Genomic DNA, 26,354 nt, shown 5'->3' with positions numbered 1-26,354 from the left:
GAGCAGGGAAAGCATATCAATTAGGCTTAAAGCTATTTCCTTCTGTTAGCCGTTGTCTTTTTAAAATATGGATGGGGCTCTTTTCAACCAAAATTGCCTGCATTGATGTAAAACACAATGACGCTCCATAAGCTTCCTGGCTTGTTAGCTGTTGACGCTGCTGTGTATTTTCAGTGAACCCCAGGGCATGTTTAAATGCAAACAAAAAACAGATTGCATTGATTTTTTTTCTAATCTAATGAAATCATTGCTATTACTATTAGATTTCAAAATCTGTGTTTTGACAAACCAAAATTGTGAGCCTAAATGTCCCAGTTGTATTGCTCAAAATGGTGCTGCACAATATGACTTTTTATTAATATTATTTGTAACATGCAGGAGTCCCAATCATGCACCAAGGCCCCACTGTGCTAGGTGCTGTACAATAACAGAACAAAATATGGTCCCTGCCCCCAAAGAGCTTCCAATCTAAGCAGTCCTATGTTATTTCAGCTGGACTATTATATGAACAAAGCATTGTATCCCTTTTTCATAAAAGTAATAGTGTTACCATTTGGGAAGTTATTCTGTGGCAGGATATTTTATCTCCTTGGAACGTGGGATGCACAAAAATGTAACTTCCTAGAAAACAATCCATGGAAAAATGGCACCTTAGGTTTTTTCTACTCTCAGGAAATCAGGTAATGAATTCTTTGTTCATTGGTACATATGAGGCATAGAGCTGGTTGAAAAATACGAATATTCTTTGTGGAAAATTAAAGAAAAAAGTGTGTGGTGTTTTTGTGTTGTTTTTTAATTGTATTTTATTTTTTGGCAACATTTCCAATGACAAAAAAATTCAGTTTTTGATTAAATTTCTGGTTTTCAAAAATCAATTTGAGCAAATTTTTTTTGTTTTTTAAACCAAAATATGTATAAAAAATAAAATATAAAAAAATTGGTTTCTGTTTTTCATCAACAAACTGGAAAATGCAATTAAAAGTGTGGTGGGTTTTTTTATTTGTTTGTTTGGGTTTTTGTATGCAAAACCTTTCATTTTTAATGGGAAGCCTCTTCTTTTGGAGAAATTATTTTTCAGGTTTTATTTTTTTTTTCACAAACTCTAATAGGGATTGAGCCACTTCTGATTGGCAACACCCCTGTTATTTCTCTTGATACTTGTGTTGCTTGCATTTTATTCCAGAAATGAAGCAAATAGGTACCAGTTTAGAATTTAAAATATGCGTGGAGAATGATTAATATAATGGCAAAAAGAAATGAAAGAGAAAATTAAGTGCAATAAGAAAGGAATTTCCAGTTGAGGGTGACGGACTCCATGCATCCTTCTGTGTTGCGTTGGTGCAGAGACTCCTTCTGCAGCTTTCAAGGGAGGGATGCAGAGCCACCCATACATGAGTGCTCCCCCACAACTTAAAGTCTCAAGTGATGTGGAGCCTCTCACATGGGCTCTGCACACGAGGTGTGAATTTCATCCGATGTGCATATTTTGCCTATCTGGTTTACTGATTGATTAACTTGTTCCAACTCCACTGATGAAATGGAAGATTTTACATTGATTTCAGTGGAGTTTGCATTAGCCCTGTTGTGCCAGATCCTGCACCACCGATATCAATAGGGGTGAAATGCTGGGCCCATTAAAGTCCATGGTAACATCTTCCATTGACTTCAGTGTGGCCAGGATTTCACTCTAGGGGTTTTGCATTGGCTTCAATGAGCCATAAAGAAGCTTATTTTGAGTACTCAAGCAACTGGTAGGCTAGGTTGTTCATTTTATCCTTCTATGTATAGTAAAATGTTTCAATGTCATGTAAATCCAAGCCTTTAACCTTGGACTTCAGCTCAGAACTCATCAAACTTTTTACTTTTAAAAACAATTATTCAAGTTCTCATATGTTGTTTCTGTGATGAATAGTTCACAGCGAAGCATGTCTAGGAACCACAATATTAAAGGATACAGTACACTTTGAATTATTTTCATTTAAACAGCTAAACCTGTGTTACACCTTGGCAGGGCTTTCAAGACCCTGAGGAATTTTCATTTACTTAAAAGTATAGTCTCGCCAGTGTAAACAGATATAGCACCATTGACTTTGGTGTTTTACCATTAACCCTCAGAGAGTTTGGCCCAGAACTACATGTCTGAAATACTGAGCCAGATCCTGTTCCCAAGTTGAAATTCCAATTGTCTTCAGTGGGAGCAGGATTGGGCCTAATGGAGCCTAATCATAAGCTTAAAAAGCTGGCTATGCTCTATATTAACCCTAACGTTTCTCTGGTTACCTGTTTTATAAAACACCAAGTTGGCTTTTACCTCTGGAACCCCTTCTCTAGAATCACCATTACAAGCACGCTTAATCTCGATATAGTCATCGGGTCCCTGCATAGGCTACGGACCATCTATTACGTGTTTTATCACATTGCATTGTAGGATATAGTTAACTTAATACAAATTCTGAGGATTTTTTTCTCCTGGCAGGGTGAATTCCATTGCATAATCTTCAGTACCTGTAGAAAGACCCTGCTTTCCTCTAGGACTCTGTGGTTCTGAAAAGGCTCTGGAAAAATTACCAAGAAATGTTTAGTGAAGTTTATTACAGAATCATTATTCTAAATGGGATACCTGGATCGAGCCTTCTATACATACCTTCCATGAAGACGCAGATGTGATCTGCATGAAGCATCAAACAGTAAACTGATATTAGTAATGGTTTAAAAAAAACAAAAAAAAAATCAAATTAATATTGCCTGATTCATTTTCTAACCTATTCTTATGAATGTCATTACACACTAACATTGTGAAACTGTAACATATGTACCAAATAAGCTATCCTTATCTAAGTATACCATGTGTGTCTGTGTGTTGCTCCCACTTCCTAACAATTTTGTTAAAGTAATAATTTGGTCATGTCAGGGGAGGGAAAACAGGATCTCCAAAGTCATAGTCAAAAGGAGTTACTGATTAAACTCATTGTGTGGCTTGTCTCCTACTCGGCTCTTAAGCATTAATAGCTATCTCTTACTGAGATACTACATCACCGTACACCACTCACAGCTTGCAACAGATAGACAACTGGGTCTGTAACACCTACTGCAATCTCAGGCATTTAAATTAGGGAATGCTGGATGAGAGAGAGGCACTTCTCTTGCATAGTCGTCTTTTTGGATCCAAGTGCTTATGTTAGCTGAGGTTCCACTTGTTGCTATTTTTCATCTGAAATTTACCCTTTTATCCCTGAAGGTTTTCTTTTTTAAGATTCCAGAAATCTGAGTCTATAAAGTGACCTCATGCCCTGGAGACAAGTTAGCTAGAGGTAATCAAGTATCTATTATCAAACTACCATTAAGTCGTTTCCACATAGGCGTGAATGAACAAAAAGGTACCATTTAAAAAAGCACCTGGAGTTTAGATTCTCAAAGAAACGTAGGTGTTGTGATGCTCAGCACCACCACCCCTAACTCTTAAGTGCCTAGAAAGTCACTGAAATTTACAAAGCCTGTGTTGGGTGCTCAGACTCCCTATCCAATGAATGGTGGGAGAACCTAAGAATAGGAATCACAAAAATGATCCTGTTAAGTGACTCCCTGCCTAAGCTAGCCAGTGGGAGATGACAAGGAGTGGGGTGTCTCCCCTGACCCAGGGAGTTCAGAACCTATTCCTGCCTGAGATTCTCAGCTGCAAACCCCTTCTTGGTGGTAAGCAGCTATGCCATTTTTGCAAGATGTTGGGGAATGATGAGCCCTTCCCTCATAACTTTTAGCCCAGTGGTTAGGATATTTGCCTGGGGAGCAGGAGACACCCCCTGCCTGAGTGGGAGAAGGGATTTGAACAGGGATCTGCCATGTCTAGCCTCTGGACTGTGGGATATTCTCATGGGTGGAATCCCTCAATCTCTCCTGTTGAAGCTATTCCACTTTGGACTGAATAATTAGAGTCACTGGAGTAGAGGAACTGGGTCCTGGGTCTCCCACATCCCAAGTGAGTGCTCCAACCAGGCTGTGGAGTCATGTCATTCTCATCCTTACATGTATGTGCTCCCTCTCTATCTACTCCCTTCCCTCCCCCTCATGATGCTGCTTATTTATCCAAAGTGCAAGAGCTTCAATGGGCATGAAGTCATTATCGTCCTCTTCGTCCCTGCCAGCTGTTCAGAGGCAGGCACATAGGCACCTAGCGAGCTTTTTAGTGCAAAAACTTTAAGGCTGAGTGAGTTTAGGCACCTATGGCATTCGGCGGCAGCTGAGCAGAGATTTTGTGAAGCCCAGTGGGGCCTGATTCTGGGATTTACACACCTGAAGTGGCAGTTAGGTGCCTAAGTCTCTTTGAATCTAGGCCTAAGTGATTTAGAAGCTTAAGTTCCATTTTCAAAAGTCATGTAGGTATTAATCTTCCCATGTGAGATCTAATATCGGGGGGGAGAAAGCTTGCTGTGAATGTGGGGCAGAGGGATAGAAGAGGGAATGAGGGGAGATATTGAGATCTGATAGGAGGAAAGGAGGAGGGTATCCGGCTCCAGGATGGGAAGGGGCATCCCCACCGTCCCTTCTGCCCTTCCTATGGTAGTTCCTCGGCAGCTGGTATCTAGCACCCTCTGCTGCCCTCCCCCCTTGGCAGATGGCACCGTGTGCCCTATGGCTCAGGTGCTGGTGCCCTGTCCCGTAGCCAAGCATTTGGCGTATGTGCTCCTGCTCCTCCCCCCAAGCTGGGACTCCAATGGGACCCAGGCTGGTTGGAAGGCAGGAAGAGGAGAACTGTTCTTACTTGCTCCCGGTGGCTGGACTGATCTCATGTGTCATGGTGTCTGCTCCAATCCCTCCTCCAGGTTTCATCTTTTGCATCCATGAGATATCGTGGCGCGGGGGCAGAAACATAGATCACGCCTAATATTGCCATTGTGGGTGCACTAGCTTTCCCTCCTCACCCCCAAGTTCTGCTGTCCCTGTCTAATTAAGATGGATAAAACATGGGTTAAAACATGGGCTGTATGAATAGGGAGATTGAACCCTAGTTGTGTCACAGGCTTCTTCACTTAACCGCTCTGCATCTCAGTTTCCTCAGCTGTAAAATGGGTGTAAAATACTTTCCTCTTATGGAGGCATTTGTATGTTTTAAATGATCAAATCCCTGAATAGAATATTGAGCTATTTGGACGGAAGTCTCTGTGTAAGTGCAAAGTGTTGTGGTTATTGCACATAGCATATGTGGTTTCGGGTGTTGTTTCCACACTGTAAGTCTTATTCTTCAGGTGAACCTATACAGTATGTGCCTATTTATAGTGCAGAACAGTTTGTCCAGGACACATATTCTACTGCCATTATTAACATGTCACTAGCAATGGTCATTGTGAAAAGAACATGTATAATCCACCAGTTGTTAATTTACACAGAGATACAAATACAAAAGCCGTATATACTAGGTAGACGACTACATGCTTTGGTTGAAGAAAAAAATAGATGTAGGGGGCATTTGTACAACGTATTTGCTCGTACAACCACTTCATGGGCAAATTCCTAATAAAGAGAGACAGTATAATAATGTTATATCAACTTCTATATAGATTTTAATAAAAAGACCTCAGACAGGAATTACAGGGTCAATAGCCAAAGATCTTTGGTTGACCATGGGTGCTAAATCAATCAAAAGGGCTGTAAAGTCAGTCAGTCTTGTAATGATTTGCCTGGTGCTCTTTTTTTTCTTTTCTTTTCTTTTTTTTTTGTTAGAAATACTTTTGTTGATCTAAAATGTTAGCCTGCTCCATAAAATGAAAGCCTAACATGAGAACAAAGAGCAATTATGTTCTTTACAAATAAGCTATTGACTATAATAAAAAAGAAAGCGAAATCCTGTCAGCTTGTCTCTGTGGCAGGACTTTCCAATGGGGCTTCATTCAAAACCACTTATGTAATCAACAATTAATGAGCTGCAAAATACTGCAGACCCCTTATTAACATACCTGCTAGAAAATAACCTTCTACAACCAGGCTATTTTAAGAAATAAAAGACCTAATAACTATTACCACGACAGCATCGCTTTGCTATTTTACTATTCATTTTCCCCTGTCTGACAGTCTAAATGCCTGTAATTTTAGTCACCAGGACCACATACCAGTATACATTTTTACAAGCAGAGAGCTGAAAGACCTTATTATCTTTGCCATGTATAGACAGCAGCTTCACCTGGCATCAGATCTTCAGCAGTTTTTTTTTTTTAAGGTAGATGAAGTAGCACAAAGAGATGGCAGAGTCTTTAATAAGCTCCAACAATTTAGCTTTGATTAAATTTTGTACAAGTGAATTCCTTTGGGTAGGAATAGAAAGCCCTGTTGAGAGAAAATCAAGATGAAGGAACTCAACCCATGGTTATAAGATATTAAACAAGTCATAAAGTTTTCAAATAAAAGGAGCGCTTAGGAAACAGAAATGACACCGTTTACTGGATGGAAGTGTAGGTATGTGCCCTGGAGAAAAAGGGGTAGGAGTTGAGGGGGCAGATTCATCTCAGGTGTAACTGCTATGAGGTCAGTATTGCTCAATATGGCCTTGATCCCACAAAGCACTTAAGCGTGTGCTTAATTTTCAAGCATGTGAGTACTTCTGTTGAAATCAATGGCACTGCTCGGATGCTTAAAATTAAACGCCCGCTTAAGTGCTTTGCTGGATTGGTGGGTTATATAAGCCTCCATCCAAAGCCCACTGAAATCAATGGAAAGACTCAAACTATCATCTCTGGGCTTCGGATCAGGCCCTAGGTGAAGAACTCTTCTGTTGTCCACAGAAATGTATCTCCCCTGTCTTTCAATAGCAAGAGCATGTGGATGTGGGAGTGAATTTGTAAAATAAATAAATAAAAAACCCAGGACTTGCAAACAAAATTATCTGAAGTAATGATTACTCAAGTCTCTTACTTCTGGGGATCTGGGTTAAAATTTGTCTGAGGTCAGAAGTGAACATTAATTTAACGTGGATCAAGCTAATTTCTACTTGACATTTCCCTGCATTACAAAACCAATGCATGATGAGCAGTTTCTGAGATTTCCAGGTAGCTGATAACTAGAAGTACTGCAGAGTTTAGGGCAGAGAATGGCATGGAGGTTCCAGCCATGGCTTAGGCTTCTCTCTCAGGTGAATGAACCTGAGACAGTTGAAGCTGCATAGTAAATACTATCTATCACATAGCTGCTATTACATCACATGGGGGGAGGAGGAGAGGGAAGGTGTGTATGGAATGCTGATAGACCCTGGTTGTGATTGAACCTGGGATCTCTGTAGCTAAATGCATGAGTCTCTACTACCTGAGTTAAAAGCCCTATGGCTCTTAGCTAAGGCTGTAGAGCAGACTCATTAATCTCTGTCAGTAAGTGGTCTCAGTGCCACTAGATGGGACAGAGCACCATACCCAGGAGGTGTGTGGGTTACATGTGTATACAGCCCTATACCATTTTCTCTCCCCACACCTGATATAGAGGGTGTTCCTGGGTGGAACAAGGAGCAGCCTTTGGTGGGAGGCCACTGACCCAGACCTGAGGGATCTGACTCATTGTTTTAAAACTGAATAGTCATAATGTGAAATTACAGCAGACATTATTTGTGTAGTGCGTTGGGGCCTTCTCAGACCAGCGTGACGGCACATAGTTAGGGACTTTTCCTAGGAGCACATTACTGCATCATTGCCTGCTACAGGGTTCCCTTCATTTTCCTCTGAAGCATCACGTCTTGGCCCCTTTCAGAGACAGACTATTTGACTCAGTGGACACATCATCTCAGCCAGCATGGCAATTCCTATGCTACTATGTTCATGGCTCCTGAATGGTCTCCAAATCCTTAGTGAGATTTACTTGGGGGCACACTGGCTACTACCCACATCCCAAGTCCACTGTGTCTCCACCTTCCCTTAAAAAAACTCCTGTACCTTGGCACAGAGCTTCTACGGAGCAGTTGGTATCCTCTGGCATTGAGTCTTTGCAAGTGTACCCCACTGAAAGGAGCAGTCGAACCTGGGTTTGCAGAATACCCAGCAGCAACCATCTTCATTCTGCCACTTAACAGATGTGGTAGCAGAAATACTTGGCAGGTGATGATGAGCTTCAAGGACCCATACACACCATGGAACGTGCCATCGCAGAGGACCCGATTGACAGGACATTCCCAATTCCTGATTGATACAAACATACTACTTAAGCCTGCGGAGGATACAGGAAATTTGTCGGTGCAATGAGATGGAACCCCAGCTAGCTGCTGTTACAAGCCCTGCTCCTGATCTCTGGTTCTTGACCTTGGTTTTACCTCCCGGCTCCAATAACTAGTTTCTAATTCAGCTAAATGGTCTCCTGCTTCTAACTTCTAGTTCCTGATCTCAGCCCTAATTCCCGGACCTGGCTCCTGACGTGGCCTCAACTCCTGACTCTGACCCCCTGGTTCCTGACCCCAGATTGACCCATGCCACCAATTCCAGATGTCTGACTCTGGTTCTAGTGAATACACTGGCTGCCCATGACCCAGCCCTGACACCCACCCCGTGCAACAGATCTACACTGGTTCTGCTGAGTTTAAGGCTATTTGCATCCATTGAGGAAAACAGGATGTTACCCTTTTTGTCACTGAAGTAAGCAGAATTCTGGAACTGATCTCTTTGTTGATAAACCATGAGGAAGAATGTGACAGATGCTATTTGCTCTTTTACAGCCACCTCTCTGCAACGCTGAATGTAGGGGGGGGGGAATTGCTTTTTAATGGGAAACAAGCACATCATATGTTCGGCTTCATTCCTCAGAGATTTAATAGAGAAAAGACTGCAGGACTGGGTCTACTATATTTTTTCTCCTTGGCTTCTCCATGGTCTACTCTGTTCCTTCACACATTCCAAATCTTCCTCTTTGTAGTAAAAACCAATCAGAAACATAACTTCAGTTTTTTTCTAAACTGGACTAAGTAAAAAAGGAATAACATACACATAATTTAAGTGTTGCCAGTTCTCATGATATTTATTTTTCTTAAATCCCAGTTCCTGGAGAAATATGAATATGTGATAATCTCAGTTTCCAGTTAAAAAAGGTAAGTTTTTAACCCTGATAGTTGTGGAGAAAAGCAAGAAAACATTAACTTCTGAGGTTCAAAAAACCAGAAGGAATCACTCCAGCACACTTTTACACCTATATGATTCCTATTGACTTCAGTGGGACTTCGACAGCACAATGATCCCACAACGCAAATCTGATTACAGGGGTAGGACCTATTTATCTACCTCTCAATGGTTTCCTTGTTGTGCTGAGAAAGACTCTTGATCAGTGTTGCGGGGCAAAAATATACATTTTACAAAGCCAAAATTTTGATGGGACACTTGAAATACTTCAAAATTGTTTCATTTTATGTAAAAGTTATTAGTGAAAACGTTTGCTTTTCTCACACTAACTAACTTTCAAGTTTAGATCTAGAATTGTTTCCCTCCACCCTTCACCCCTGTGTCTTTGTGCTTCATTTATTCTCCAAGAGTCTCAGTCAGCAAGGTGAGATTGCTGATAATTATTCAGAGCTCCCAATTAACCTACTTAAAAGATCAGATAGGTAACTGACACTAATCATGTAACATCTCATTATTGGGATAATAATTCAATCAGCTAGTGAATTGACTGAAGACCACAGAATCTAAAGAACAAATTAAACTAGAAAATAAAACCAATACCTTAGTAGACAATATGCTTGAAAAACATAAAACTACAGCTTTTCATCCAAAACTATAAAGCACAAGTAGAGAGCTGGTAAAATCCAGTCCAGATTTTTGTATTTTGTTTTATTTTATTGACAGTTAAGTGCCAATATCCATCATGAGTGATTGAATAATTCTAAAACGTGTTCAATTACAATGAAAAAAAAAGAGATTTAAAAGGACAATGGATCTAGAAGTCATGGTTTAGGCCATTATTTTTCAAGTTTGTATAACCCTTATTTATTTTTCGTAATGTAGAGGCACAGATCTGAAAAGACAAAGCAAAATTCTGCTTTGCAATTTACAAGGCGGGTTTTCTGTCCATGGTTTTTAAATCTTGTATACTCTGCCTTTGTCTCATGCTCAGAATTCCTATTAACATCAATGAGACTGTTATTTGATTGCAACAGTACCCCAAGTATCTAGGTATTTCCAGGCCTGTAGAAAGACCTAGTTCCTGTGATATTAAACTGTGTCAAGGGTGGGAGGAAGGGACACCGATTTATAGACTGTATGGCTAGGAAGGGCCATTTGATCATCTAGCCCGATATCCTGCATAATGCAGGCCAGAAAACCTCATCCACTGATTCCTGCATCAGACCCATAACTTCTGTCTGAGCTATTGCATATACTTGAGAAAGATATACAGTCTTAATGGAAAGGCTTCTAGTAGTCGAGGATCCATCACACTCTGAGGGAAGTTGTTCTGACGGTTAGTTATCCTCACTGTTTAAAAAAAAAACACTTTATTTCTAGTCTGAGTTTATCTAGTTTCATCTTCCAGCTCAAACTCACTGGATCTTGTGATGCCTTTTTATGCTAAACTAAAAATCCATTTACTATCAGAAACATCTTCTCCACGAAAATATTCATAGTCCATGACCACGTCACCTCTTACCCTTCTCTTGAATAAACTAAATGAAATGAGCTTCTTAAGTCTCTCACTATAAGCCATGTTTTGTAGACCTTGAATCACCTGGTAGCTCTTTCCTGAAGCCTTCCCAATGTATCCATATCCTTTCTGAAGAGTGGACACCAGAACTGGACATGATATCAGGTAGGGGTCTCTACGATAACAGTAGGTGGGTCATGGCAAAGGTTGGCAACTATTGTGCCAGTTCTGGGTATTATTTTTAACAAGAAAAATGGTACTTCGGGTGCTAGGACTCAGTGTGATTTGCTTGTGGGGAGGCAGATAAGTAAAAGGATAAAAACGGGATGAGGACAGTCAGTAAGGAGAGACTGAGAAGGATGGAGCAAGGGATAGTAGGCGAGCAGGGATGACTGAAGGGATTGCTGTGGAAGGGTGAGGCATATGACTGGACTGAAGTTTGTACTTCAAAATTTGAAATGTCCAAGCGTAAATATCAGTTGCGGTGTCAGGAGGCAGATGGTCTGAAAACTGCTCCTGAGATGGTGGATCGTTCACAGGCTGACTTTGAATCATCCTCTGGGCTGGTCCTGGCCATCTGTGTGGAGAATGTTAAGTCCCAGAGCGAATGTGCTGGTTCTAGGGAGGGAGAAGTAGGGAGGGGCTGAGGTGTGCTCGCCCTCGCATCTGCTGCTAGTTCTGTTGTGAAAGGTTCTTCTGGTGGCTGGGACATTTGTAGGCTTCCCATGATATCTTCGCCCCATGGTCCTGGACCCATAGCTGTGCAGAGAATAAGTGCAGATCCAAGAAACATACATCTGCATTGCCCATAAAAGATCTGGGGAAAGTATCTCGAACCACAGTGCAATTAGAACAAGCCATGGCTTTGCCTTTTCATAATCTGGCCATGATTTCCATCCCTATGAGCACTGTGAAGAGAGTTAGAAAGGAGGCTGCCTTCCACCCACAATGAAGGGCCATTTTGATTAAATAGATCACACATTCCCTCTAGCAAAGCACCATCGCTTACCCAGCACTAGCCCTGACTCCCCGGTTAAAAAAGACAGCTGTAAGTACTGTATCTAACTATGCTAGGGCTGTTAGTATAAAAGCAGCCAGCACGTCAGGAATGAATGCTGATCACAAAAATGAAGGCAGTTAGGTGTACCAGTAAGCAAGAACACATCATTTATATTACTGCAGGTGACACAGCCCTCAAGCGTACATTGTCAAATTTAACAGTTTTGACCATAAGTTGCCTTGCAACTGGGACAACATATAAATGCTCAACCATTATGCTGTAGCACTTTGCAAACCTGAAACGATAAACACAAGCATTAGCTCTTAAATGCCCATTTAAATGACTTTTATAGAATCTAAATGCTGTATGTGCCAATGAAGCAGATAAGAAGGTAACACCTTGCACGGATGCTACATGGTAGTTGACTAGTGCAAGATAAAGAAAACCCATTGCAAAAGAAAAACACTTCCCCTAATTAGTAGAAAAATAGACATGCAGCTGCTAAATTTTCTCATTAAAACTTTCTCTGATAAAAAGCAGAGCTAAAAGATAATAGCAACTTTTAAAAACATACTGTGAGAGTCAAGAGATGCTGGGCCAAATACAGTGTTGGAATAATTCACTACAACAAACATTGGCGTTGATAGGAAAGGTCTACTCATGTGAGTAACTTTATCACTTGCATAAGTGTTTTGAAGTCTGGGGCCCTTTATCACTTCTATAAATTACTGACTTTGGGGAGGGTACAGTCCCAACTAATTGTAGATTTCTTGATCCATTTTTCTCCTCCTTGTGATTTCAGATCAGCAATATTTTTTCATGGGTTAAGTATGAAAGTTGCATACTGATAATAAAATATCAAAGGCTCAAATCACATTAAATAGTGGCAGTAGTTTAAGAAACATAAGTGAACTGAACATATTGCACTGAATTGCTCAATATCAGATACATCTGATTGTATACAGTCATCTCTAAGATGGATATCAGTGAAAGTCTTGGTGGTAATAAGACCTAAAGAAAAGTAAGTGGGTTACAGGTTGTTGTAATGAAACATAAAAATAGTGTCTCTATTGAGTCTCTGATTTTTGGTGTCTAGCAGAGAGAGGAATTTAAGCTCCCAAGCTCGTCTTTTCAAGGTATTGTGCAAGTTTCCTTTGAATATGAGCACTGAGGTGTCCGACAGGGCGTGATCATTATGTGAAAAGGGTTCACCCATGAGTGACAGGGTGTTTTTGTGTTTTATTATCTTTCTGTGTGAGATAGTAGGGATTGTCTAATTTCAGCCACATAGCTGTTGTTGGGGCATTTGCTGCACTGATGAGGTACCCCACATGTTGTGATAGGCATGTTTAGTACTCAGAGATCTTGAAAGGGATGTGTGTGTGTGGGGTGGGGGGGGGTATTGATTATCGTAGTAGTGGAGAAATGGCTGCAGGTTTTGCATCTGCTGTTTTCGCTTCTGTGAAAGGTTAACCGGCTAATTTCCATCAAAGAACAAAAGAAAGTTTGGACTCAGTAGAGGAGAAAGATACGAGACCAAAAAGGGTAGGAAAGATCCATGTCTATATTCTCCTATGGTTTACAGTAGCGTCCTCATGTAACGCACATTAGGCACAACTAGATTTAATTCACTAGGTAAACAAAATTGGGCCGAATAATCCATCCGTCCAAGATTCTAGAGCTGGATAGCAGGTCATTGGCCCTGTACTTCAGGGGCAGAGCACTGAGTAGAGAAGGATTGCATGGCCTAGTGGGGTCTGTCAAGCCACCTGAACCTTGTGAGTTCCTATGACCCTTGATTTGTATATATCTGGGCTCTACTGGAGCTGGCTTGCAGCAAGCATGCTTGGCTATGGTGAGGTTGGTTTATCACCAGTTGTTAGACTTGGCCATGAATTCAGTCCATCCACTTAGAAATTTGTGTGCTGGTGAGGGTGGCATTTTTCTCCCTCCTCAGCTGCACCTCTTCAAAACATGCATGTGTAGCCAATTGTCTTTGTTAGATATGACAAAAAAGGCAGTGCCACCAACTTTGTGAGTCTCACCGTATTTGATGTTTCTCTTCAAGACCCAGCTGCTGGAGTTAGGAGATTATGTGAGATTCTCAGTTTTCATTGAAAAAAAAAGTTTCCGGCCCTCCTGTTTGCAGAGCAAAGCTTGAACACGGGACCCCTAAAGGCTTAAAACTAAAAGGAAAATGAAAAGAAGCCCAAATGTATCGGGTTTCATTATTGTAATCTCATGATTTTTTAACTAATTATATGTTTTTTGGGGGGCCTGACTCATAATTTAGGAATGCTTGGGGTTGCCAGTACTGAAAAAAGATACAGCAACCTGTGACTTTCAGGTCCATATATGCCCCCCAAAACCTTTCCTCTGCCCATCTCTAAAGCAGAGAAATCAAGACCCAGGTTCTTTCAGCCAGTCTCAAAAGAAAAGTTGACGATTTTCAGCTTTGTACAGCCAGCACAACTCCCTGGAGTGCGGAGGTCAATTTCTTAGCTTCTGGCCTGCATTCCAGGTGCCCTCCACCACATACTGCAGTTCCTCCCTGTGCAAGGTCTCTCCAGGAACTCCTAGCCCTCCCACCTGCTTTTCTCCACATACTCATGATTCCCTAGGTGGTGGAGTCTTCTTTCCTAACTCACAGGCTAGGCAATTTCTCCAGAGAGGGCAGGTCCCACTCCTTGTTTCTCCAGCAAGCTGTTAGCGCTGTCCCTCCCTTCCTCAATGATGCGTCTGATGAAGTGGGCTGTAGCCCACGGAAGCTTATGCTCAAATAAATTTGTTAGTCTCTAAGGTGCCACAAGTAATCTTGTTCTTTTTGCGGATACAGACTAACATGGCTGCTACTCTGAAATCTGACTCCTCAATGATGCATCCTACCACACTGGGCTGCACTGGGGCTAGAATTACCCACCTAATGAATCATGAGTATATGCAGAAGAGGTGTGTGGGCTAGAGGCTGGGAATTCTTTGAAAGATCTTGCATGACAACAACTTGTAGGCTGTGCTTGGTCACTTCTTGATACAAGCCTAGAAGAGGTTTGCTTTTGTGAGTAAGCACAAGATGCCTGTTTGCCCCCTCTTCATTTTTCTCGATGTGTTTTTTCAACTGTTCTCCTTCTGAATATGCTGTGTGCAAGAATGGCAGGGGGTGATGGGGACTAGATGCAGGCCCCAAGATGGATTTTTGTGATTGTCACATCCAAAAAGATTCATCATCTCCCTCCAACAGCTGGACCCTGCCCTGGAGCATCTTTTGGCTTAAGGGATACAACATACAGCCACTTCTGTTCACTGTGTAGCTTTTCCACTGCATACCAGCGGAAGTTATTACCCTTCAAATGAGTACGACTGGTCTCTATAAAAGTCTCTGTGGTTGTTTCTGAAAGGACAGTTGATAGTATTAGATCATACTTTCAATCACACACACTGAAAAGTCTGAGACAAAATAAGGAAATTAATCTGAAGTGGTTTAGGATGAATAACCATGGACTTTCCATAATAACCACAATTTAGAGATTGTACAAATAGAATAAAAGCAACAGTGAAGCAAACAAATGACCTCTGACAAATAAAACCACATGCATTTCATATAGCTTTTCTTAAAACACACTAAACAGAAGGCTTTTTGTTAAAATGTGTTCTGATAATGTAGTCTGTAGACTAAAAGAATGTGCAACTCTGGAAAAGACTGAATTATGGGATCCATTTGTAGGAGGAGTTGTTGCATGCAATAGCTTAATGAACTGGAAGTATATTAGTTGTAAAAGAGAGAGCTAATGGAATATGTTGTTTATGAAGACTTTATTTTACTCAAGTACTGGTGTTTCGGCTGTGCCCATTAGGTGTTTGTTATTTTATTAATACACATACTGCTAAGCTCATAATAGAATTTTAGCTCCACAACACTACATCGCAGCTTCTAATTTAATGCACATTTTATTAGTCGCTTTTGCAGCCTCCATGCTAAACCTATCCAGTATAGACTTTCTACACAGATCCTCAGCGGGCGTAAATTGGCATAGCTCATTTGCTTTCATTAGAGCCAGGCCAGCTGAGCATCTGGCCCTTTCCCCTTTTTACACACAGTAATCATCCTAGTGGGAAGTTAAATAGACATCCTGATTCAGCTTCATTCTAATCTTCATTTATTGCACTATAGATAACTTTTAAATACAAAGAGACACACTCATAAAAATCTTTCACGAGAAATGAAATCTTCATGCACAGAATCCAGTCTACTGCCTCATACAATCTAGGGTGGATCCTCAGCTGGTTTGCATCAAGCTCCACAGATTGATGTAAAGCTGTGCTGATTTACACCTGCTAAGGTTCTCAACCTATTTATTTATTTGCATTGGCTGAGTGGCTATCCCCATTGCAGCTCCATCAAACTAGTATATAGCTGAATACCCAAAGTAAAAATAATAAAGTTGGTTTAAATGTACTGGAGTGCTACTCCCAATCTTAGACAGAATTATTTCGCATAAAACACCCTGCTGTCAGGCAAGGTTGGAATTTAGTCTTAAATAAATACATAAAAGTTATGTTCAGATAACAAATATTGACAAACAAATGACAGGAAATTCAGAGCTCAAGCTGACCTACATGAAACTAGACAAAATGGTCTTAGAACTGTACAAATTCCCTCTACCATGTATTTCTTCATGTAAGTTACATTTTGAGATGAGAGTGGTTGGCTTGTTTGCTTTAATTTTTATTTCATAGAGGAAAATAAAAAACATGTGGTTTATTTTGCATTTGGACAGATTGTCATGAAGCAGGCCGTCTACTCAGCAGACTAGACCAGTGGCTCTCATCCTTTCCAAACTACTGTACCTCTGTCAGGAGTCTGATTTGTGTTGCATATTCCAAGTTTCACCGCACTTAAAAACTACATGCTTACAAAATCAGACCTAAAAATACAAAAGTGCCATGGCCCACTAGTACTGAAAAATTAGTTACTTTCTCATTTTTACCATATAATTATAAAATAAATCAATTGGAATATAAATATAATACTTACATGTCAGTGTAGAGTATAAAGAGCAGCATAAGTCATTATCAGTATGACATTTTAGTGTGTACTGACTTCATTAGTGCATTTTATGTACTGTAGTTTGTTATTTTTGGATGCTACAATACTAATTAAAGGGACAGGAAATCTTATATCAAGGATCCCTCATCATTTTGATTTGTGTGTTACGTGGGAAAATAATGCAGCACCACTTTTTACTGAGCACAAAACAGTTACTTGCACAGATTTGATTATTTGTCGGTCAGTGGCCAAAGTCAACAGAAATCTTTGCACTGGTCTCTATTGACTTTGGATCAGGATCCGAGTGCACGAACTGAAATTAGGTGAGAAATCACAAACAAATGTTGAAAGCAACATGAAAAGTCAAATGCACAAGCTAACTCTTCTCCTTAGAAGTGTAAATGTGTCTGTTTGGCATTTATATGGCAGATAGACCCTGCAGACATTGACATTTGCAGCATTACATTTGTCCAGGGATGAACATGATTAATTTCTTCAACACATAAGGCACAAACACAATTTTTTGATCATCCTACATATTCATTACTCAATATATTTATTGAGAAAAGGAACTCCCATTCTGGCTTTTTTTTTAATAGAATTTGAATGCTCTGTGTCACTTGTATATCATAATAGCAGCAATTCTTATGTACATAGACTCATTCGTTTCCAATTCCAAAGATTCTTGATAAATTTATATCTTAGATACTTATAGGGTCTCCGTTGCTGAGATCTTCACAATCTTTAGGGTATCACATCTTTAATGTAATCAAAAATATCAGTGTACAATATCCCACTGCATCTCTTTAAGGTTTTAGAGATGGAAAACTGATCACGGGGCGACTAAGTGGCTTGCCCAAGGTCACACAGAAAGTGTGTGGTAGAACACAGGACTTGACCCCAGGTCTTCCACATTGTAGGCTACTTCCATCCTCTGGATTAGCCTCCCTATAGATTATAAACACTGTAATTCCTCTCAAATCAATTGTAAACTATGTGACATCGTTTCTGAAGAAGTCTCAAAATTTTCACACATAAGAGTGTTTGTTTCTTTTTTGGTAACACATGAAAAGCCACTCTGGGTGCACAAACTACACTCGCTCATTTGCACATACAAATACGGTTTCTGATATTGCTTGCCTAACGTTATGTCTACACTATCACTTATGTCATTATGTCACTCGGGTTTGAAAAAACACCCCTCTGAGCAACGTTAAGTTACACTGACAAGCGCATTGGTGTGTACAGTGCTATGTCGGTGAGAGAGCTTCTCCCACAGACATAGCTACAGTCACTCGTTAGGGGTGGTTTAATTATGTTAAAGGGAGAGCTCTCTCCCATTAGCACAGAGCAGCTACGCGAGAGATCTTACAGCGGCATGGCTGCATTGGTACAGCCGTGCCGCTGTCAGCTCTCTAGTGTAGACATAACCTTACTCATGCAAGTAGTCCCCTTGACTTCAAGGAGTGAGCAGGATTTGGCAAAGTTTTCACATCCAGGGTTCAGTCTATTTGAATGCAAAAACATGGCCCTCAAAAGTAAGTGTGCAAAAAGGTAGGTGTCAACTTTTAGATATCCAAATCTGGGGACATGATTGAACATCTTTTGAGCATTTAGACATATGCATACAGGGGACATTTCCCTGACCACTGGAACACAGCCATTTGTGGAGTAAAATGAAGTAAGCTTTTTAAAGCGGTCATAACAACATCATAAAATATTCTAGGACAGAAGGTGAAGGAGGAATTTTCAGGAGGCAGAATGTAATTACCTAATTGGAATTTTGCCAGGATACCAGAACTAACCCACCATTATTGTGAAAAAGAAGCCAGGGGATCTTTTATATCTGATCTGAAATACAGCACGTGTAGTAACACAATTCACCCTAAAACCCTGCTGGGATATCATTAAGCACTGGGTCACAAGGAAGTGTATCACCTTCTGGATTGCTGGCACCACTTCCTATGACATGTTAAGTTCCCTAAGAAGTCTCTCATCTCTTACTTCCTAGAGAATATAAAAGAATTGATTTTGTCTACAAGTATGTGCTAGAGAGAGGCAGGTCCCCGACCCTGACAATGTTCAGACTTAAGTAGAAAACATAGAGTGTTTATCTATATCAATAGAAGAGTACAAGGTTGGGTCAGGGTTCACTAATGCATGTTAGTGGATCCTGACTTAACTACAACCTTTTCCCTAGTAAAGGCTCAGGTTCACCTCTTTTATTTTGATTTACTGGTCAAGATTGACCCTTGACCTCTATCAGATAAACTTACTTATTAGGGGATAACCTGCATTTATATTAGGACTAAGTACTATAGGCAAAAGGCAGGCAGAAGAAGGGAGAAGGGGTGTGGGATGTAATGTGATATATATATATTTTGGGGGGGGGGGAATAATTTTTCTTCTTGTCCATTTGCTTGTGTATGTGTGTGTGGGGGGGAATATTGTATAGCTGCAGGTCTGTAGTATCCTGTTAGTGAAAGGGAAGTTAACCCCCCCCCGCCAAACCTCAAGGCAGCAGTCAGAAAAAAAGTACTTGTACCCAAATTACTATCTAATTTGTCTGTGTGTGTGTGTCTGCCACTTCTGCTCATTGTACAGAATCACTTGAATTTCATAACTAGCGTCCTTCTGAATCAGAAGTTAAGTACACTTGATGTAACCCACCTCATGCAAATCCCGAGTGTGCCACTGAGTAGCCAAATGCGCCAGTAGAGAATGTGCAGAGTGGAACTGTTCAATGCAGAATGTTGGGTTCCAAATGCTGAGCTGGGAGGAACATCGGCATAAGTGGAGTAGGTTGAGGCAATTCCCATGCCCTAGAACTATGGAAACAACTAGTTAGTATGCACCACACAACAATGTAGGCTGATCCCTTTGCTAATGAATACTGTGTGCAGCATTCAGTGTGTGGTTTAGCTGAAATCTGTGCAGCCAGTCCACCTGTTAGAAAATATAGCTATGTTCGTGCATAGTCAAATATCAATGAGCTGTTCTCTAGCATCCAGAGAGATATTAAAGAACTAGCTGCTTACTGATACAAAGAGATGTAATTCACTACTGATTGAAAACATCCTGAGGATTGCAATGTCTGTCACCAGTTCATCAAATTTAGAAGGCGCCTTTTGTGCCTTTGCCCGCAGAAGTGTGCAAGGATATTTTTGTACAGCACCTTGCACAATGGCACCCTGGTTTTTGATGGGGGCTCCAAAGCATTGCCACAATACAAGTGATAACTAATAAGGTAGAAACCCTAAGGAGAATTCCCCACCCCTCTTGCTTCCTTGTGCAGGGGTCCAGAATGGTTCCAGCACATGCTATACTTGAGTACTACATCAAGCTCGTGACACTGGCAGTATTAGCTTCCCTAAAAGATTACACCTTCTCTCCACACTGCTCCATTTACAAGGGTTGCATTAGCTGCCTGTATAGCATGTCTCTCCTCATAGTCTTTGCCATCCAGAATCCCTCCAGTGTGTCCTACTGCAGCAAGGTCTGTATTCAGCCCCCGTAATGGGGGTCATAGGTTAAAGCCCTGAACATGTAACATAGTGGAGACTATTGTGATGCTTGCACACAAATTCTAATGAAGCTTTTTGATCCTCCTCTCATGTGGACAAAAGAAGGCTATGCACCCCTCTTTTCCAAATGAGATTCCACTGTCCTTCCATATTTGATTGCACCAATGACCTGACTTGCAATATATCCCGATTTGGTTTTGAGTGACGGCAGAGGGGACTGCAATACAATCACTGATTTTTGCAATGGGAAAAATACTGCATTGTAGGAGTTGTACTGACTGGTGCAATACAGATTTCCTCAGCTCTGTTGATGTTTACATCCCAGAAAAAATGGAGATCTTTGCACTTAGCTGTAATAGGACAGATTCTCATTCCTGAGAAGGGCTGATGTTTACTGGGGAGGGATCCTCCCACAGGGCTATGTGTCCCCCATCCTGCCTTCATGGCAGAAATGTATTTGATTCTGCTGGATGCAGAGTTCTCCATTCAGAGAGGGTAGCAGCTGGGGCAGGATTTGTCTCCATATATTAATCAACTGTATGTTTCTGTGCTGACTTTTTAATTCCATAGGGCTCTCATCAGTAAAGACGTCAGCATTTCTAACTAGCTATTCAAAAAATGACCCAGAACACACAGCCTTTAAAAAAAAGCATTTTGGCACCAGTTGTCTATTTCTGAAGAGGCCAAAGGGTGTGGAGGGAAGAATTTGAATACGCATGTGCATCAATACTGAGAGTGGAGTTTATATGGAGAAGGCCCAGGACTCATTTCCCTCTATTCCCCTTGCTTGCTACCATCCCTAATTTCAAACAATGTATTTCCCTTGTGTTACCGTGTTGTTTTCTTTAAATTGCAGGAGAAAATGTTCAGATTCTGTACATCAAGACTTCTCATCTTCTCCCACCCTATCCCACCACACACACACATGCACCAGCACTAGTCCTTTGCTTTGGTTATTCCCTTATTCAGTTACTGTTAACTACACAGTGAATTCCCTAGTGTTAACATAAGAGCCGTGTGAACTAATTTTTTATTTTTGACATTAATTCAGATCAGAGCTGGAGTGGTTGTGGTCAACCCAGTAAACATACAGGAGGCACAGAACCCTAGACAGGCTCCCCTTGCCATTTGGCTTTCTAGGAGCCCTGATCTTAACAAACACACTTGATGACCCTACATGATATCTTGGCTGCCTACTTGGGCTCATCTGTTCACAAGGTAATATGCTAGTTTCAGGAGTCCATAGATGCCAAGCAAGGACGGGTTTACATTAGCAGTGTGCATGGAACTATGAATGTAGCATTTCTATTGTATTGGTTACCCAGACAGAGTGTGGTAGCTTTCTCTTTATAAAGGTTCTTCATTATGAGGCTATCCCTGACATACAACTTCTGTATCTTGTCTTTCAACATCATTAAAATCTATTATACATTTCAGGACAGATTTTCTCTTTGACTTGATTGGGACCTTTGGGAGTTACCATAATGATAATGATAAATAACAACACACATCTCACTAATTACAAAATAAACTACTCGGGCTGGGATTTATGAAGGCACCTAAAGGAAACAGGTGTCCAGCTCCCATTAAAATTCCCCTATGACAATAGTAAAGGATCTGCAGAAAGTTGCTTTCATTTGACACTGAACAAGGAACCGTATTAGAATGAGGAAAACAGTATGAGTCTTGACGTTACTCTATCTTTGCCTCCGCCTAGAGCTTTCCCAAGATTCCTAGGGCCTGGGTTCTCACTATGGATTTATAGAAACAGTACATATACCCCCTGACCCCTCCTCTCCCCCATGGGTGCACACACACACAGATGTGCGAGGAAATTGGGAGGTGCTGGAGTGGGGTGGAGAGAACTAGGCATTTAATTGTCATCTATCCCCCTCCAAAAACCAATCAATTCAGCTTTAAGCAGAAGGAAAAAGATGATTTTCCCAATCTGCAGGCTATTCTCTTCTCTGGGTGTGCTGCATGTAAGCAACCTCAGATAACAGCATCCTCAGACCTATGCCGATGGAAGAAATTTGGGAAGGTGTGTAATGGGAAATCATAAGGCAGACTCCTGAAAAGGCAGTCATCAGCTGTGATCTAAATCTATTATCACCAAGTGCATGTTCCCATCAAGTGATCTGGCTGTGCTGGCAGGGTTAGACAGGTTCTGAGAGCTCTCTCTGGTGTGTGGAAGTGATTTTTCTCTTGACAGGGAGTCAGGTCACTTGTCTACTTTCCATACATGGATACAAGGACTCATATTTTCATGTAGCCAACAGCTCAGTGTTTCCAAGCTCAGTGGAAAACGAAGCAGATTATTTATATTCCTGAATCGAAAGTAGAGTTCCACAGTTGGTGAGCAATGGGAGCTTGAAAAACCTGGCTGGCTAGAACTTCAACCTCCCCCCGCCCCCACTCCCAATAGTTGTTGAATAGCAGTGCCTTAGGCTATTATTTTCCAAACAAGAGGTAAGCATCTGAAAATGAAATTCTCCTTTAATACTGGAGTAGTGAATAATGTTAGCACATAGTTAAACATAAGCAAAGATTAATAGTTAAGCTCATATGCATGTATATGAAGATCTGGTGCATAAATCATCATGCAATGAGACTACAGTATGTACATTATAGATAAATCAAAATCTGTACATTATTTGTTAACCATTTTGTTAAAAAACAACAACATTAAAATGTCAAAAAATATCCTGTATGTTGGTTGCCTTGTGAGGAAATAAAGTAGAGATTACAATAACTATAAAGGCTCTTTAAAAAGGAGAGAAAACAGCTCAGTTAATTCTTCTTTGTGGGATCCAATTAACCTTTAAAACTTAGGCTCCAGCTTTTCCAATGCATTTTAATGCAGCAGAGAATGACTTTTGCTACAAACGATGGGTCTCATTAAATGGAGTTTTGATTAAGGAGCAAGACCTGGGGGTCAGACTGTGATATCCCTGCTCACATTTGAGTAGTACCTTATTCCACTAGGTGGTCCTATTGGCACTAATCAATGTGTCAGGTATGATTCAACAGGAGCAAAGGTATCCCAGGGAATCAGTGATTTACTCGGTTTTAGTAAGGGGACCTAGTTTCTTTTAACTAAAATAAAGTTTTCCTTTGCTATCCTGAGTGGATTATTTTGAATCTGATGTCTGTCCCCCAGCTGTATGAAAACCTAAAGCGATGTCTTAGAAGTACAGCAACTGGGAATTCCAACAACATATTCTTGATGAAAGTTAAAGCAACTACAGTAACTACAGCTTTGTAGGCTCATCCACTCTTCTCTTTACTCTTATTAGCATTAAAGAGAGTTAAGCACACGCCAAGGGGAGCCCCTGATTTCACACTGATTGTATATTGATGTAATTCCATTGCCTTCAGTGAAGCTACTTTGGAAACTGAGAGCAGAACCAGACCCTATGCCTTTAGGGCCATATCCTGCAATGGTGCCATGCACAGAACTTCCATCAACATCAGTGGGAGTGCATGAATGTTAATGGCAGTTCATTACATTCAGGTCAAGCTACCTGAAATGCCTCTGCTTTCTTGTCTTCCAAGCATCTACCAGTTACTGTGCTTTGTCTGTGAGAGAGTTCCCTGCCGAAGGTTATCTCCAAGCTGATATCGTGTGCCCTCACAGTGCCAGATTTAATAAATCATCTTGTCTTCTACACTGAGCAGGCTCCTAGAGATCTATTTTGTGGAGCCAGCCCAGCTTTTGTGCAGACTTTTGCAACGTAGAGAACAAAGCCATTTTTGTTTTTTGTTATCTAGCACTTTCCTATCGTCACGGCAGGAAATGTGCTCTTCAGTGCTAGTGATCTGCTAAAGGTTAACTCCGTAGCGGGCCAGCTCTCTGAATTGGTATAGTTTTGAACAAACAACAACAACAAAAGGTGTTCCCAGAAAGAGTGACATCCACCCATTGCATGGAGAGACCACAAAGCCTCTGAGGTGAGCTGTGTGGTGCACAGGGAGAGTGCCGCATGGGCTGGCTGCTCAGAGGATTCTCTGTCCCCCCTGGTGCCACTGAGAGGGGATCCAGGTGGGCCCGAAAAAGCCTGGGGCATAGGGAAGATCTGAAGGCAGAGGCAAGGAATCAGTGATTAAATGGACCCAGTGGTTCTGCTGTGACAGCCCAGGAGAAAGGTACCTTGCAGCAGTCACTCAGGCTTTGAGGTAGCCCACAGGCTGAGGGGCTGTACCACAGCATGGTGCCCTACCTATGGGTTGCCTGCTGTCCTTGCCTGCTGTCACCCCTATGCAGAGAGCAAGCATAAGGCCCATGCACCAATTAAGCCCTCAAAGCCCTCTCTGACATGAGCTATTAGGGCTTCCAGTAAATGGGAATTAAGTGACACGGCCGTGAATTTCACCAATGCTCCCATTTGCAAAAGCCAGAATATGGTGGGCTACCAGCAGGATGGGTGAACAATTACCACCCTAACGCATGACCATTTTGCGGCTTGCCTTCTATCTATTTTGTGTAGCACTGAGGTTCATGACAATCCCCCAAGCAGACCGATTAAAACCCAAACCTAGATATAAAACCGTGGGAAAGTTGCTTTGCTGTCATCCTAAGGAAATGCTGTTCTCCAAGTACATAGCAAGATCAAAGAGCTTATTATTGATTAAACTTTGAAAATAAAACGGCAACACTGTTTGCAGTTATGCCAGCCATTCTAATACTCACATAAGCATCCTGTGTTTTCACGCATTCGTTACATTGTATTACCGAGGCTGTGTCCTGGGCTGCCTACACCTGGAAAAAGAAAACCCTTCAGATAACCAATTAACATTCATAACAAGTTTTTAAAGCAGTGCATGGTGCCGTCTCCAAACATAGGTGTCTTGTCAGCATTTCCATTATAAATCTCATTGCAAGAGGGATGGTTGAGATAACATCTCAGCTGTCTCAAACTACATCAGGTAAAACCCTGACATGCAAGTTGTCAATCTAGTTGTACTTTTGTTGTTTAATATAAAAACAAACTCGCATTTTCTCCATTTAAGATCCAGCCAAAGGGGAAAAAAAGGGTAAAATTCTCAGCATATCATTGTAAACTATTTGAGGCAGACACCATCTCTGTGTTCTGTTTGTATAATGCCCAGCATGATGGGGGCCTGGCCCATGACTGAAGCTCCTAGGGGTTCCTGCAATACAAGAATAAATCACACTAATATCAAAAATCAACAACAACATGAACAAAATTAACACCAAACATTTTTTGTTAATTACAATCAGATTGTTCCTGAAGTTAACTTTGGGCCAAATTTTGCCACTTCTACTCCTGTGTAGTAGCCCATTCAAACTATTCACAGAATAAGGTATTATTCAATGAGCGTATGGGTGGCAAATTAGGCCCCATGGCACGTTGATGATGTAAATGTATTTTAGAAAGATAGTTTACATTGGTAAAACAGCTAATTAATATAAGCACACAGGAAGCTTTCATAATGTAGGTAAGGATGAAGAAGCATATAAAGTGCTGTGACTCTTGCATTTGAGATCTCTAGGTATCTTCCCCCTAGAGGCATAAAGGTCCCAGGTCATCCTGGTGAAACTCTATTGATGTCACCAGTGATAAATCTGATCCCAATTGGCTTCTACTTGAATAGCTAGAAAGACCAGATGTCAATCAGCATAGTAGCTTGGACACAAAGACATTTTTGGGGAAATTTATAACATTTCTTGTCTAATTTTCTGGATTTCCCTTGCTGGTTTCCAAAGATGAATATGTCCTATTTTCCTTCTCTCATCCTGGCTTCTCTCGCTGCCTGATCGTAAAGTCATAATCTTGCATTTATGACATCAAAGTCTCCTTCAGTGAGCCATCTGCAGAGGGGGAAATGTTGAAAGGTAGAAAGGGAAGATGAAATATAAAGGGATGGGGAGTCATTTAAACACAAATGCCCGTGACAGATGGTATGAAATGCCAAGGGCATCATGGGATACATACATACATACATATATATATAAGATCAGGGCAGAGACCATGGATGAAATCCTGGCCCTACTGAAGTCTATAAGAGTTTAGCCATTGACTTCAATGGTGCCAGGCTTTCCCCCCACATCTTTATATGTGTTTGTACAGTGCCTAGCACAACGGGGCCTCTGGGTGCTACTTTCATATAAATATATATATTTGAATTTTTTTCACCATTTTCCATTGAGTTCTTCACACACTATCAATGC

The 26,354-nt window shown here is 41.1% G+C and overlaps 1 long non-coding RNA gene across 3 annotated transcripts in view; it reads right to left on the bottom strand.

Moving 5' to 3' along the window:
• LOC120372446 overlaps window positions 1-26,354 on the bottom strand; it is a 34,262-nt gene that overhangs the window by 1,440 nt on the left and 6,468 nt on the right. The window contains exons 2-4 of one of the 3 annotated variants that reach the window (XR_005584972.1): window positions 24,852-24,920; window positions 19,308-19,465; window positions 2,645-2,692 (exon numbers count right to left, since the gene is read on the bottom strand). This is a non-coding gene — a long non-coding RNA (uncharacterized LOC120372446). Of the gene's footprint in view, window positions 1-2,644; window positions 2,693-10,683; window positions 11,353-11,973; window positions 14,982-19,307; window positions 19,466-24,851; window positions 24,921-26,354 lie in introns of those variants that run through there. The other 2 variants (XR_005584973.1, XR_005584971.1) reach the window with 2 other exon arrangements.

This window comes from Mauremys reevesii, linkage group 9, assembly GCF_016161935.1.
Source record: "Mauremys reevesii isolate NIE-2019 linkage group 9, ASM1616193v1, whole genome shotgun sequence".
NCBI classification, from domain to species: Eukaryota; Metazoa; Chordata; order Testudines; family Geoemydidae; genus Mauremys; species Mauremys reevesii.
The sequence above is the reverse complement of the archived record's forward strand: the minus strand, read 5'-3'. Positions and strand labels throughout refer to the sequence as shown.